Source organism: Pteropus vampyrus, unplaced genomic scaffold (assembly GCF_000151845.1).
Source record: "Pteropus vampyrus isolate Shadow unplaced genomic scaffold, Pvam_2.0 Scaffold58, whole genome shotgun sequence".
In the NCBI taxonomy this organism is placed as follows: Eukaryota; Metazoa; Chordata; class Mammalia; order Chiroptera; family Pteropodidae; genus Pteropus; species Pteropus vampyrus.
In genome coordinates this window covers 2,230,899-2,242,641 of record NW_011888839.1, presented here as the reverse complement: position 1 = coordinate 2,242,641, position 11,743 = coordinate 2,230,899, and positions in this window count along the sequence as shown.

The following is an 11,743-nucleotide window of genomic DNA, read 5'->3' as shown; positions in this document are numbered from 1 at the left end:
TTAATCTGATTAAGGTAACTACAAAAAACAAAAACAAAGATTAAAAACCTCAACCTTATCACACTCGTTGTAAATATGGAAACGTTAGAAGCATTCCCTGTATAATCTCAAAAGAATAAGCATGCTACTACCACCACTTCTATACCACATTGCACTGGAGGACTAGAAAGGAGAAAATAAAACTGTCATTATTTTTATATGATATGATTGCTTACTTAGAGAACAAAACATCTGCTGAAGCTTATTCAAAATAATAAGAGACTTGCTCACTGTGGCTGGATATATGATCAACTGTGTTTGTATACATGAAAAAACTAGTAGAAAAATTAATTTTTAAAAACTCACAGTAGCAACAAAAAGTATAAAGTATCTAGGAAAAAAACCTTAAAAAATGTGCAAATGGACCATAGAAAATTGGAATGCTTTCCTGAAAGACACGAAAGAAAATCTAAATAAATGGAGAAATATTTCATGTTCATGGAGTTCTGTATTTAATATTGAAAAGATGTCAGTTGTCCACAAGTCAATTTGTAAATGCAATGCAACCACAGTTAAAATCTCAATACTTTTATTTACTTACTTTTTTTGATGGAACTTGACAAGCTGATTCTACATGGAAGAGTAAAATGCTAAGAACTGTCAAAATACTTCTGAGGAAGGAAGAAAGGCTTTTCCTATCAAGAATTAATATAAAGCTACAGTTAATTGAAATGGTATGGTTTATGAACAGGGATAGAAAAATGGAATAGAATTGACTGGCCAAAAACAATTTCACAAATACAAGGAACTTTTTTATGTGACAGTGGTGCTATTGTACATTAGTGAGGAATGGAAGACTATTTAATAAACAGAATAAATGTTTATCTTTATGAGGAAAAAAGTAGAATTGTTCACCTACCTCATATTATATTAAAATAAACTTCAAAAATAAACCAAACAATAAAGTACCCAAAAATAAACTCCAAGAGGATTAAAACAAATTTCAAAAGCAAATCTTTAAGACTTAAATAAAAACGCAGATGAATACCTTTCTGGGGCTAAGAAAAAATTTCTTAAATATGGCACACAAAAAGTTCACCATAAAGAACACACTGATTATTTTGACTGTATTAAAATAAAGAACTTCTAGACATCAAAGAACACTTAAAAGAGAATGAAAAGGCAAGACATAAACTAAGAAATGATATTTGCTACCCATAAAAATGATTTCCTTGTGGACTAAAAAGTGAACAAACAACTCAATAGGAAAATAGACAAAAGAAATAAATTGGCGTTTACAGAAATGGAAACACATATGGTCAATAAACATTCAGAGCTGAACGATAATATTAATAATCAGGGATCCAGAAACTATGAACACAATGAAGGAGGTGTTTTCAGATTATGATGAAATTAAGAGGCTATTCTTAACTAGAAAAGCCCAACACTTTTAGAAATTAAAAATCAACTTCTAAATACCCATGGGTCAAATAAACAAAGAAAATCAGAAAATATTTAGAACTGAACAATAATGAAAATCAAAACTTGTGGTTTGTAGGTAAACCAGAACTTGGAGAAAAATTTATAGCGTTAAATGCTTACATTGTAAAACTAGAAAGGCTGCAGATTAATGAGTAGTTCATCTATTTTGCAACATTAGAAGAGAGCAGCAAAATAACTCACTAAATTAGAAAAAGTTAATAAAAAATTAATGATATAAAAATACATTGAGAGTATCTAAAGAGCCAAAATTTAGTTCTTTGAAAAGGTTGATAAAATTGATAAAAATCCAATACGATTAATTAAAAAATAGAAAATGGAAAAATAAGCAAAATCAGAATGCAATAGTAGACAGAACTACAAATGGTGCACAGAAGATACTGTAAACAATTTTATGCCAGTAAATTTTAAAATTTCAGTGAAACTGGCAAATTCTTAGAAAACTGCCTTTTGAACACTGACATAAAAAATAGAATTGACCTATAACTATTAGATAAATGAGTAATAAAAATAAATCCATACCTAGATGATTTTTAGTCTACCAAACATCCCAAGAGAAAGTAATCACAATCTCATACAAAGTAGTTCATAGTATAGGAAAACAGAGTCTATCCCCCAATTCACTTCTTAGGTTCACATAACCTAAATATACAAATTCGATTAGAATAGTCTGAGAAAAGAAAATTATAATGGCTTACGTAACCTGTTAACATAGATTCTATAATCTTAGCTGTTGTAATCTAGTTGATTTGTCCCTGGAGTGTAAATTTGGTTTGACATAAAAAAATCAATATAATTTGCCACATTAGGATAATAAATAAGAAAGATCATGTGATTACTTTAATGTTATAGAAACATTTAATTAAATTTTTAAATTAAAATTCAACATCCATTCGTGTTATGAATAAAGATAGTATGACTATGTAGCTGTATAATTTTTTTAAAAAAATTTATGCATAAATGATTCAAATTAGAATTTAGGAAGCTGCTGGTTACAAAATATATGTATAAAAACCATATATATGGTTTCTATATATGATATACAGCTATATCATATAGAAACAAATCCAGGTAGATTAAAGACCTAACAAAAAAGAAAGAACAATAAACATTTTAAAAGACAAAATAGGGAAAAAAAATCCTCTTCGTTTTAGGGTGGGTGAGGCTTTCTCAAACAGAAGCACCAACTATAAAGAAAATGATAATTTTGACTATATCCAAATTAATAACTTCCATCAAAATACAGCATAAAGAAAATGAAAAGAAAAGTCTACATTAAGGATAATATCTATAGTACATATAACTATTAAAATCTAATATACAGAATATATTTTAAATATTCTGAGAAATCAATAAGAAAACATTTATCAGCCCAGTGAAAAATGGGCAAAAGATTTAAATAGGGTGTTCATAAAATAGCCAATTAATTAACTTCACTAGTAATCAGGGAAATGTAAATTAAAAACACAGTGTCATACTTCTAAAATCTACTCATCAGAAGTGTGGGCTCACTCCTGATGGTTTCCTTACCTTCTCAGGGCAGCCCCAATTTCACAGGCAGTCCCCCACCCGTCATTCACTAACAGGCTCATTCACCAACAGGTACCAAACTCCTAAGCCCCAGCCATCAGGATTTCAAAGTTCAATGCTCTGCCCTCTGCTGGCCTGACTCAAATTTTGTAGCTTTGCTTTCACCCTAAGATTAGGGTGGCTCCTACTGTTAAGTGCTAGAGTTCTGATGAGAGCTTTACCCTAGATCAACTGCTTGACTAATTCCCATTGTCCTTGGGTCACTTTTCTTATCTTGTTAAGTTTCCGATTCATAGAGAGCTTGGAAATGCTTATGCTATTATACAGTTTTCTGCAAATGTTGCATGAGGCTCTCCAAAAGGGATTCTTTTCTTCTTAAGGTTGCTCCCCTGCTCACGGCTTAATCCCTCCAGTGACATTTTCTTCTAAGGCCAAGATCTGAGGCTTGCTGTACTTTGTAAGCTATTGATCCTCTCTTGGTCCTCAAGTATGTTGTCCAGTACTTCATTGAAATCCTTAAAATGGATTTAACATCTCTTCTCTGAGGTACTATATCCTGGAAGTCTGCAGTGATATCAGTTCCTTCCAGTCTATTCAGATTAAGACTGTTTTCATGAAAATGTGTGTGCATACTGCCTACGACTGCCATGAGCACTCATCCTGTGTGTAAAACCGAAGACAATCTGTCTCCAATCTGCTCTAGACAGAATGTACAAATTTTTTTAAATCATCTACTGTAAGGTAATCTCTCATCATAATATAGTACCAACACTCTCATCATAATTCAGTACCAACACAAGGTGTGTTACTGAAAATTTACCTGGAAACTCAAGATTTGCCATTATAATTCAAAACCTTAACAAGAATAGGATTTTCTTTGCTCTCTATTCCCTCTTGACCTTCCTAAACTTAGTTTAGAATCCATTCCCTTAGAATACTTGTGTGTGTGTTTGAGTGTGTATACATATATTTCTTTCCATCATTGAAATTAGCTTTTCTCCATAAGGCTTTCACAAGTCTAAGGGATCTTGATTAGATTTTTATTTACTGGCCTACAGGTTTTGACAACCCACTAAAATCTTCTGTCCTTCAAGAGTAACATTTTAGCCTCAATTCTAAACTTGACCTAATATTACTCTATTTACCTACAATATTTCTTTTGTATCTATATCAGTTATCAGGAAATTTATTCCTCATCCATATTTGTTTCAATTGTTACATTGATCTTTCTGGAATTTTTCTAATTATCACTCAAGAAAAATTTTACTTATACATACAGAAGTACAACTAAGAAAATGGATAAAAGAGTCATTTTTAGAATAAAATGCACATACTGGGTAAGGCATCAAAACTTCACCCAGTTTTCTCTTAAATAACAAAATATAAGTCTTTCCCAAAGAAAACAGTCATTTAACAGATAAGTATAGGTAACATCCATGTAAAGGGTTTGAATTAAATAATGGAATTATAAAAATATATATAATACATTGTCTTGTTCTCAAACATTCCCTTAGATCATTATGTTTGGATTTTGACAGCCACTTTAGAAGTAAGTCTTTTGTTTAATAAATATTGAGTGCCTATCATATTCTAGGACCATGTTAGGAGCCGGAGATTCAGTTATGAATATGAAAACACAGTTCTAGTTCTCATGGAGCCTGCATCCTGGAGGGGAGACTAGTAGTACCTATAGGATAGGGTGATGTGAATGCACAGATGTCACCTAACCTTGTCTTGGAGGGATAGAGAAGGGCTCCCCAAGGTAGTAATATCTAATGCAGTCGGAAGAATGAGTAGGAATTAGCTAGGTACAGACCAGGAGGTAGGGGGTGAGGTGGGAGAGGCAGGTGAAGAAAGTTTAAGGAAACATCCTATGGATATGCTGAGAGCTGAGGGAGAGAGATGTGTTTGAGGTATTGTGAGGGTTCAGTTCAGTTGAAGCACACAGAACAATGTGGGAGTGAAGAGAGATGAAGCTGGAGAAGAAAATTGCTCAAATCATGCCGATATCCTATGTTTGTTTTTGGTAAGGAACTAGGAGAGTCGTGCACTGATTTTATAGTAAACAGCTTTAACTTTAAAACTCTTTGTCAAATAATGTCATGGATGTGATAAAAACAGTAAGAGTCAGGGTAAGCTTTGCTGCAGTAACAAGGAGAGCCTAAACACTCTGTAACTTGGAAAATAATGTTTATTTCTTTCTCACTTTCTAGGACTTAGTGGTTTCAGGTCAGTAGCTAGGCGTAGGAAATGGGGAAAGAGGGTTCTACTCCTTGCAGAGACTCATATAAAGACCTTATTAACACATGGCTTCAAATATCGCCACCCCAGGTAGATAGAAGGGGAAAAGCAGATTGCAAGTAGGTGGCTGTTATGGGCCAGGCCTGAAGGTAGCATACAGTGCGTCCTCTCATATTCCATTAGTCAGAACCCAGTCACATGGCTACACTAACTGAAAGGAGCCTGGAATATGGAGCCCAGCTATATACCAGGAAGAAGAGGATTTGGTGACCTCTGCCACAGTAATGAAGGGAAGAGCCAGTGAACTATGAAGCAGAATCTTTGCTCACACTTTCCCCTCAAAGCCCTTTGTCTGCGTGCCTCTGATTATCTCATAGTCCTTGTCTTCTTCTAATTTCTAACTCCGTTGTGCAAATGGATATAGGCCCCCCTTGCATTATTTATCTCAGTTCTAGCCACTAGTCTTTCCTCAGCTACATTCTATACTTAGAATGACTCTCAGCACAACAGGCTTTCTACTTGACCAGCTCGGCCTGTTTTTAGGGAAGAGTCCAATCTGCTGGTCAGTTGGAGTAACCAGAAATGCTGGTTGGTGAATCAGTAGGTGGCACTCTGTGTCAACAAGACACCAATTCCAAAGCAACACACACGTAATGCATGCAAGGATGCAGTCACACTCAGGAGAACACAACATTGGCTCACTTGACCTACTTCCTCAAGACGCAATTTTCAAAAACAGTGACTACACCAGACTGACCAGTGGATTAGTAAAAAGGGTTTCAACATGCTCTTAACTGACTGCCAATAAAAATATTTCCTGTATGGATGCTTTCTTCACACTGCACTCAAGAAGGACAAAGAAGTTCGACCTGTCTGGGTTGGCGAGCGCCGTGAACTGCTCTCCTTGGGGCTTCTCCTCAGGAAATATAGAAAGAGGAGCATGTATTGTTTTAATGGGAGTTAGAGCTACTACTTTCATAACCACTGATTAGTCCTACTTGCTATTAGGAAATCCCAGGGCTCTACATCAAAGGCCTCATTGTCCAATTATTTCTCTCTTTCACTTGTGTCACGCTGGTAAGGTATCCTTTCACTCAGCAATAGCTTCTGTGTCATTTTTCATAACACTGCAAAGGTGTGGATGGAAGTGCTAAAATAAAGATTTGGAGATAGCTTTCCTCATTGAGAGTTAAAATTGACATTCAGCGGAGATGAGAGGCGATGGGAAATTTGTTGGCAAAGAATTTGTTTTTATTTGTTTATGTCCCTTGGGTCTATCTCGTTTTTGTCCAAATTCGAATATTTTAAAATCATATATCTGCGCTTGTGATTCATAGAGACCTCCACTGGCATGATGATAAATAAAATAGGTGCTATCTAGAAAAAGGAAGTCTACAGGTCAGGCTTTTTATTACTCTATTTAATATATAAACCTCGTAGAATGCAGGTAAAGAATTGATTTACCTTAAGGCCAATTTAGGTATCATAGTATACAAGAGATTAGTATTTTGATATTGTCTATAGACATCACATAGTTATTATTGACCATCTGATTCTTAGCCATATTTCAAATTAAGCTAGCCATATGAACATAATAACTTTCATTAGTAGTGCTCATCTCTTATTTGTTAGTCTTTTTTTTTAATCTTTCCCTAAAACGTCTTTTCCAAGAAGCCCTCCTTTAATCACTTCTGTTTGATTCATATTGTTCCTTTATATTTTATATTTGTATCCTAGTTAACCTAGCTAGGCCCCTGGATCAGTCAGGATAGGCCAAACAATGCTGAAGTAACAAAAATCCAAAAATCTCAGTGGCCTAAATCACTAAAAGCATATTTCTTTCTCATATTCCATGTATATTATGGATCAGTAGCAGGCTCTGTTCATGTCATACTCGGAGACCCCGTCCAGACTGACAAGAAGCTCCATCCTGAAGTGTGTTTTATAATCATCATTTTAGGGTGAAGTGAATGTAGTGACATATACACTGGCTTTTACAGCTTGTCTGTTCATATTTTATTGAACAAAGGAAGTCACATGGTCAAAATTAACTGCAAATCGATAAGAAGCAAAGGGTAGATTAAATTAATAAATATTACCTTCTATTCGCATCAGTCTTACAACTTTAATGCACTTTCTTAGACATCTCAGGAAGGTAGGAAAAGTAGGTTAACAATTTTCTCATTTTATATACGAGAAAAACAAGGCTTAGAGAGATTAATTTATTTTAAGGTCAAACTTGTTCCCTTTAGGTTAGGTTATCATGACTGCTAGGGTTTTAAAAAATTAATTATCTACAATTTTCAACATCATATTTGTAATGTTTGAATGAACAAGTGCCAATGCTGTGGCACTAGCCTGGTGTTCAGAACACCAGAACATCAGAACACCTGGTGTTCAGAAACAACATTTCTCTAGCTACGTTGCCATGAGCAATCCAAAGAATCTCAAGTTCTTTAAAGCCTCCCCTCTCAATTATTCTAGGAGTTGCAGGGGATATTTACTATGTGCTAATCAATATGGTCAGCCAGGTGCCATGCGTCCTCTGTCCTTGATCTGACCCCATTGTGACAGTTTTCTCTAAGCCCCTGATGCCTGTGTTAAAGGAACGTGTGTCCCCCACCTCCACCCCAGTAAGATGACCGTGCCTGTGAATGCATTGAGGCCTCAGAGGAGTTGTCTCCTCCCACCTGGGAATCCAGTATCTACAGTGTGAATTAATTACTCTTTTAGCTTTTATTGACTCTTTTGTTTTAGCTCTTTCTCTTTCAGACTCAAACATGAACCTTTAGCCACTCTGACAAACAGAGCATCTTCCTGTTCTCATGGGTCAGACTGTGGACCTCAGCTCTCTTCTCTCCTAAAGATAAACTCTTTCCCAGAAGGCCCTTCAGTCACTTATGCACAGACACCTGGTGAGTCCACCGTACCCATCTCCCAGGTGTGCCCATTCTTCTTTGACTGTCTTATCAAATGGATCTACTTGCTACAATATTTGAGAGAGGCATAGACTGGTTCCTCTACATAGCAATATATATATATTACTAGTTAATTTAATGGATTTAAGCATATCAGTATTTCATGATTTGTATCATGCATTTCAGATGTTCTGCCACCTAAATAAGTGATAATAATTGATACAGGAAAATAAACACTGAACTCCAAGACCCAAACTTACAATTTTAGTCTCAGATCTGTGCCCTTAGAGTGACTTTGGGAAAGTCACTTAACCCTTCTGAGCCTTTTTATTATCCATAAAATGAAGGAAGTAGTATAGATATATTTTTAAGGACTTTTTCAACTATGGAATTTGTGATTTGTGGATAAGAATTATTATTTACAATTACTGTCAACAGGTGGCAGCAAAAAACCAATCTTCAATGAGTCGAGAAAAGAGAAAGCTAGCTGCTTTGATTTATCTTCAGAATTTTAGAGAACATTTAGTTAATTTTGTCCATCTTAAACAGATGAGAAAATGAAAGCGCCACATTTAAAGACTCTGTGATAGAAGGAAAATGTATTCAATATATGTTGTAAAATGAATTGAAAAGTACAGCTTTTAAAATAAATGTTTAATATGAATTTACTATCTTTCTTCTGGTTATTTTGAATGTGCCCATGGCTAAAGTTCTCAGGACACTAAAACTGCCATATGAAGTGATATTCAGAACAGGTCTATTATGTCTTTATCTTTAACTTAGATATGAAAGCATGGACTAACAACTTCAAAGATTTCGTTTTGTATGTTGTATAAGTTTGGCATTTTTGCATTAATGGTGTTGGGAAAAAGTTAATATGCACAGCAACATACAATAACATTACATTTTACATTTTACCATAGCTCAAATCTCATTAAAATGAATTCCAAAGAACTACTAAAAAGTGTAAAACTATGTTTATTAAAATCTTGCTGATTTTAACATTTTGAAGTGAATGGGCTGTTTATGAAACTTTGACATTTTTACTACCCATAAGTTTTGTTGCAGTGAACTAGAACATTAATATAAAAAAATGGATAATTTATTAAAATGTCAATGCAAATGTATTTATGCCACTCGGTTCCATTTCATTTAATGTTATTAATAAAACAATGATATATGGAACTGATTAAATGCTATAGAAAAGACTCTTGAAGATAGGCGCTTTATTGTAGGCAGTCTCTGAAAGGAATTTATAATTTTAATAATGTAAGTATTTAGATAGTATATCACTCTTGAAAATTAAAGAGGGTATGCAAACTATAGTCTTGAGCTCTTCCTGAATTACAGACTTGTACATTCAACTGCCTCCCTGACATCTCTATTAAGGCTTAGTGTAGACAAAAAAGGCTTAGTTTAGACAAAAGGGAACGTTACATGAACATGTAACTTTAAGTAACTTAGATAATCAGGTCCCTTAATCGGGAGATTTAATTATGTTATTTATTAGGAGTGTTTGAATCTTCATTAAATTATTTATATTAAAAAAATATATGAGTTTAAAATCAGCCATCATCAAGTCGACCATCAAGATTACAGAGCAAATACTTATAAATACAAGGTACAATCCCTGTTGGTTGATTAGGAATACATGATTTACATAAAATTCTGGAAAATACTCTCAAACTTTTTAAAAAGTACATTCTTCTCTGATGTCACAAATTCCTATTTTATAGCTGAAGAGTTGATTGATGAAATGACAGGCACGAAGCCCAATACTCTCCAAACTTCACATTAATTTTTTTGTGCTTAAACCAGCGCTTACCCTGATTCATGTGCCATAATAATACTCTAACTTCTTCCAGAGAAGATATAAGTTAGTGTCTGTAGCTGCCACTGCCCAATTAGGTACCCACTAGCTACATGTGGCTACTTAAATGTAAATTAAATACAATTAAAATTTATTTCCTCAGTCACATTAGCTACATTTTAAGTGCTCAGTAGCCGTCTGGCTAGTGGCTACCATTTTGGATAACACGGATACAGTACATTTCCATTAGTACAAAAGGTTTTACTGGATAGCACTGGTCTAGGATGTGGAACACTGTGGCCCTCTGTGTGTTCAGGTGTCATCTTTCCTATATATAACACACAACTTTTACAACTGGCAAAATATGAAATATGCATTAGAAGGAAATTACACACTTGCTTTGAAATTGATCTCAACCGAATGATTTATCTTTTTGTAGTAAAGTTGATGTTATTGTTTGGCTCGAGTGTGTGACGAAAAATAAAATATCATGATATCTTTGAAAGAAAATGTCTCTCGATGAAATCCTTTCTAAGGTAATTTAGGATTATCTAATATATGATAATTTCTTTTCTTCTATTTAGAAGGCACTCAGTATTTTCTTTTGGATCTGATAAACTGTATCTATGTAGCTATTGCTGGACATGTGCCACCAAATAGAAAAGTTAGGCAACAGCACAATAGATTATTTGACCTGCTTCATCTTGGACTGTCATGGCTGTCTGTATTTAAGAAGTCTAGGCACAGGACATTTAATCATAGTAGACTCTGTGGTATCTGGTTATTGATCTATGAGTGAATCTTGTTAATGTGACTACTTATTCTACTTTAGAATAGTTGTGGTGAGTCAGCCAACTCTAAGTAGCTACTTATTCTCCGTTACAGCCTGGAGTTGTAGAAACATGTTAAACCGAAGTGTTTTTCCCACTGAAAATATCTACTACATTATTTTGTATTGGCATGATACTCTAGAACAATATTTAAGGACACCATTGTCCCCTTTTTATAACTGAAAATACCTCTGAGAGAAGCTCTCAGTAAAGATAAATATATCTTTGCTGGACAGTAAAATGGTTTTAATATTTCAGATGCAGTGCATGATGCTCATATCTCAGACAGAATCTTTGTGTCCAGTACATGATATTGTGCATTTTTTGTGACATTATTTTTAATTCGCTCGGAATGTTAGATTACATAATAAAAGATGATTCCAACAATTTTAAATTATCACAACCTAGATCCAGAATCAAAAAACCTGACTTGTCTCTAGCACAGATTCTCTGGGTTCATAGAGGTGTTATGAAGTGTAATAACCTTGCCTAAGCATTGGGATGCCCATGCCCCTTTGTTTGTGAAAGTAGAAGGGGATATAGAAAGCTTGCTAGATATACAAAATTATGAAGAAATATAAAAGTATATCTCCTGCATGTATTTTTAAATAATAAACTTACTAAATGAATCATCATCTAACAATGTTATCTACCTATTGAAAAAGGTGGATAGCAAAGAGCTTTAGCTATCACAAGAGCTAAATGAAACATAAACACCTAGACCTTTTCTCACTTTAAATGTCAACTACAATTCATGCCTGGCTTAGGGTCAATCTCAAGCAGGTGTGCCTGGCAGGGCTAGCTGTACAATGGGCAATCTGTACAACCATTAAAGATTGCCTCAGTTAAGGCATTTTAGTTACATCATCAGAGATCCTCAGTTATTCCAAGAAACGATGGAAAATTAAAGAAGAATGTTCTTACCCTGAAGCTAG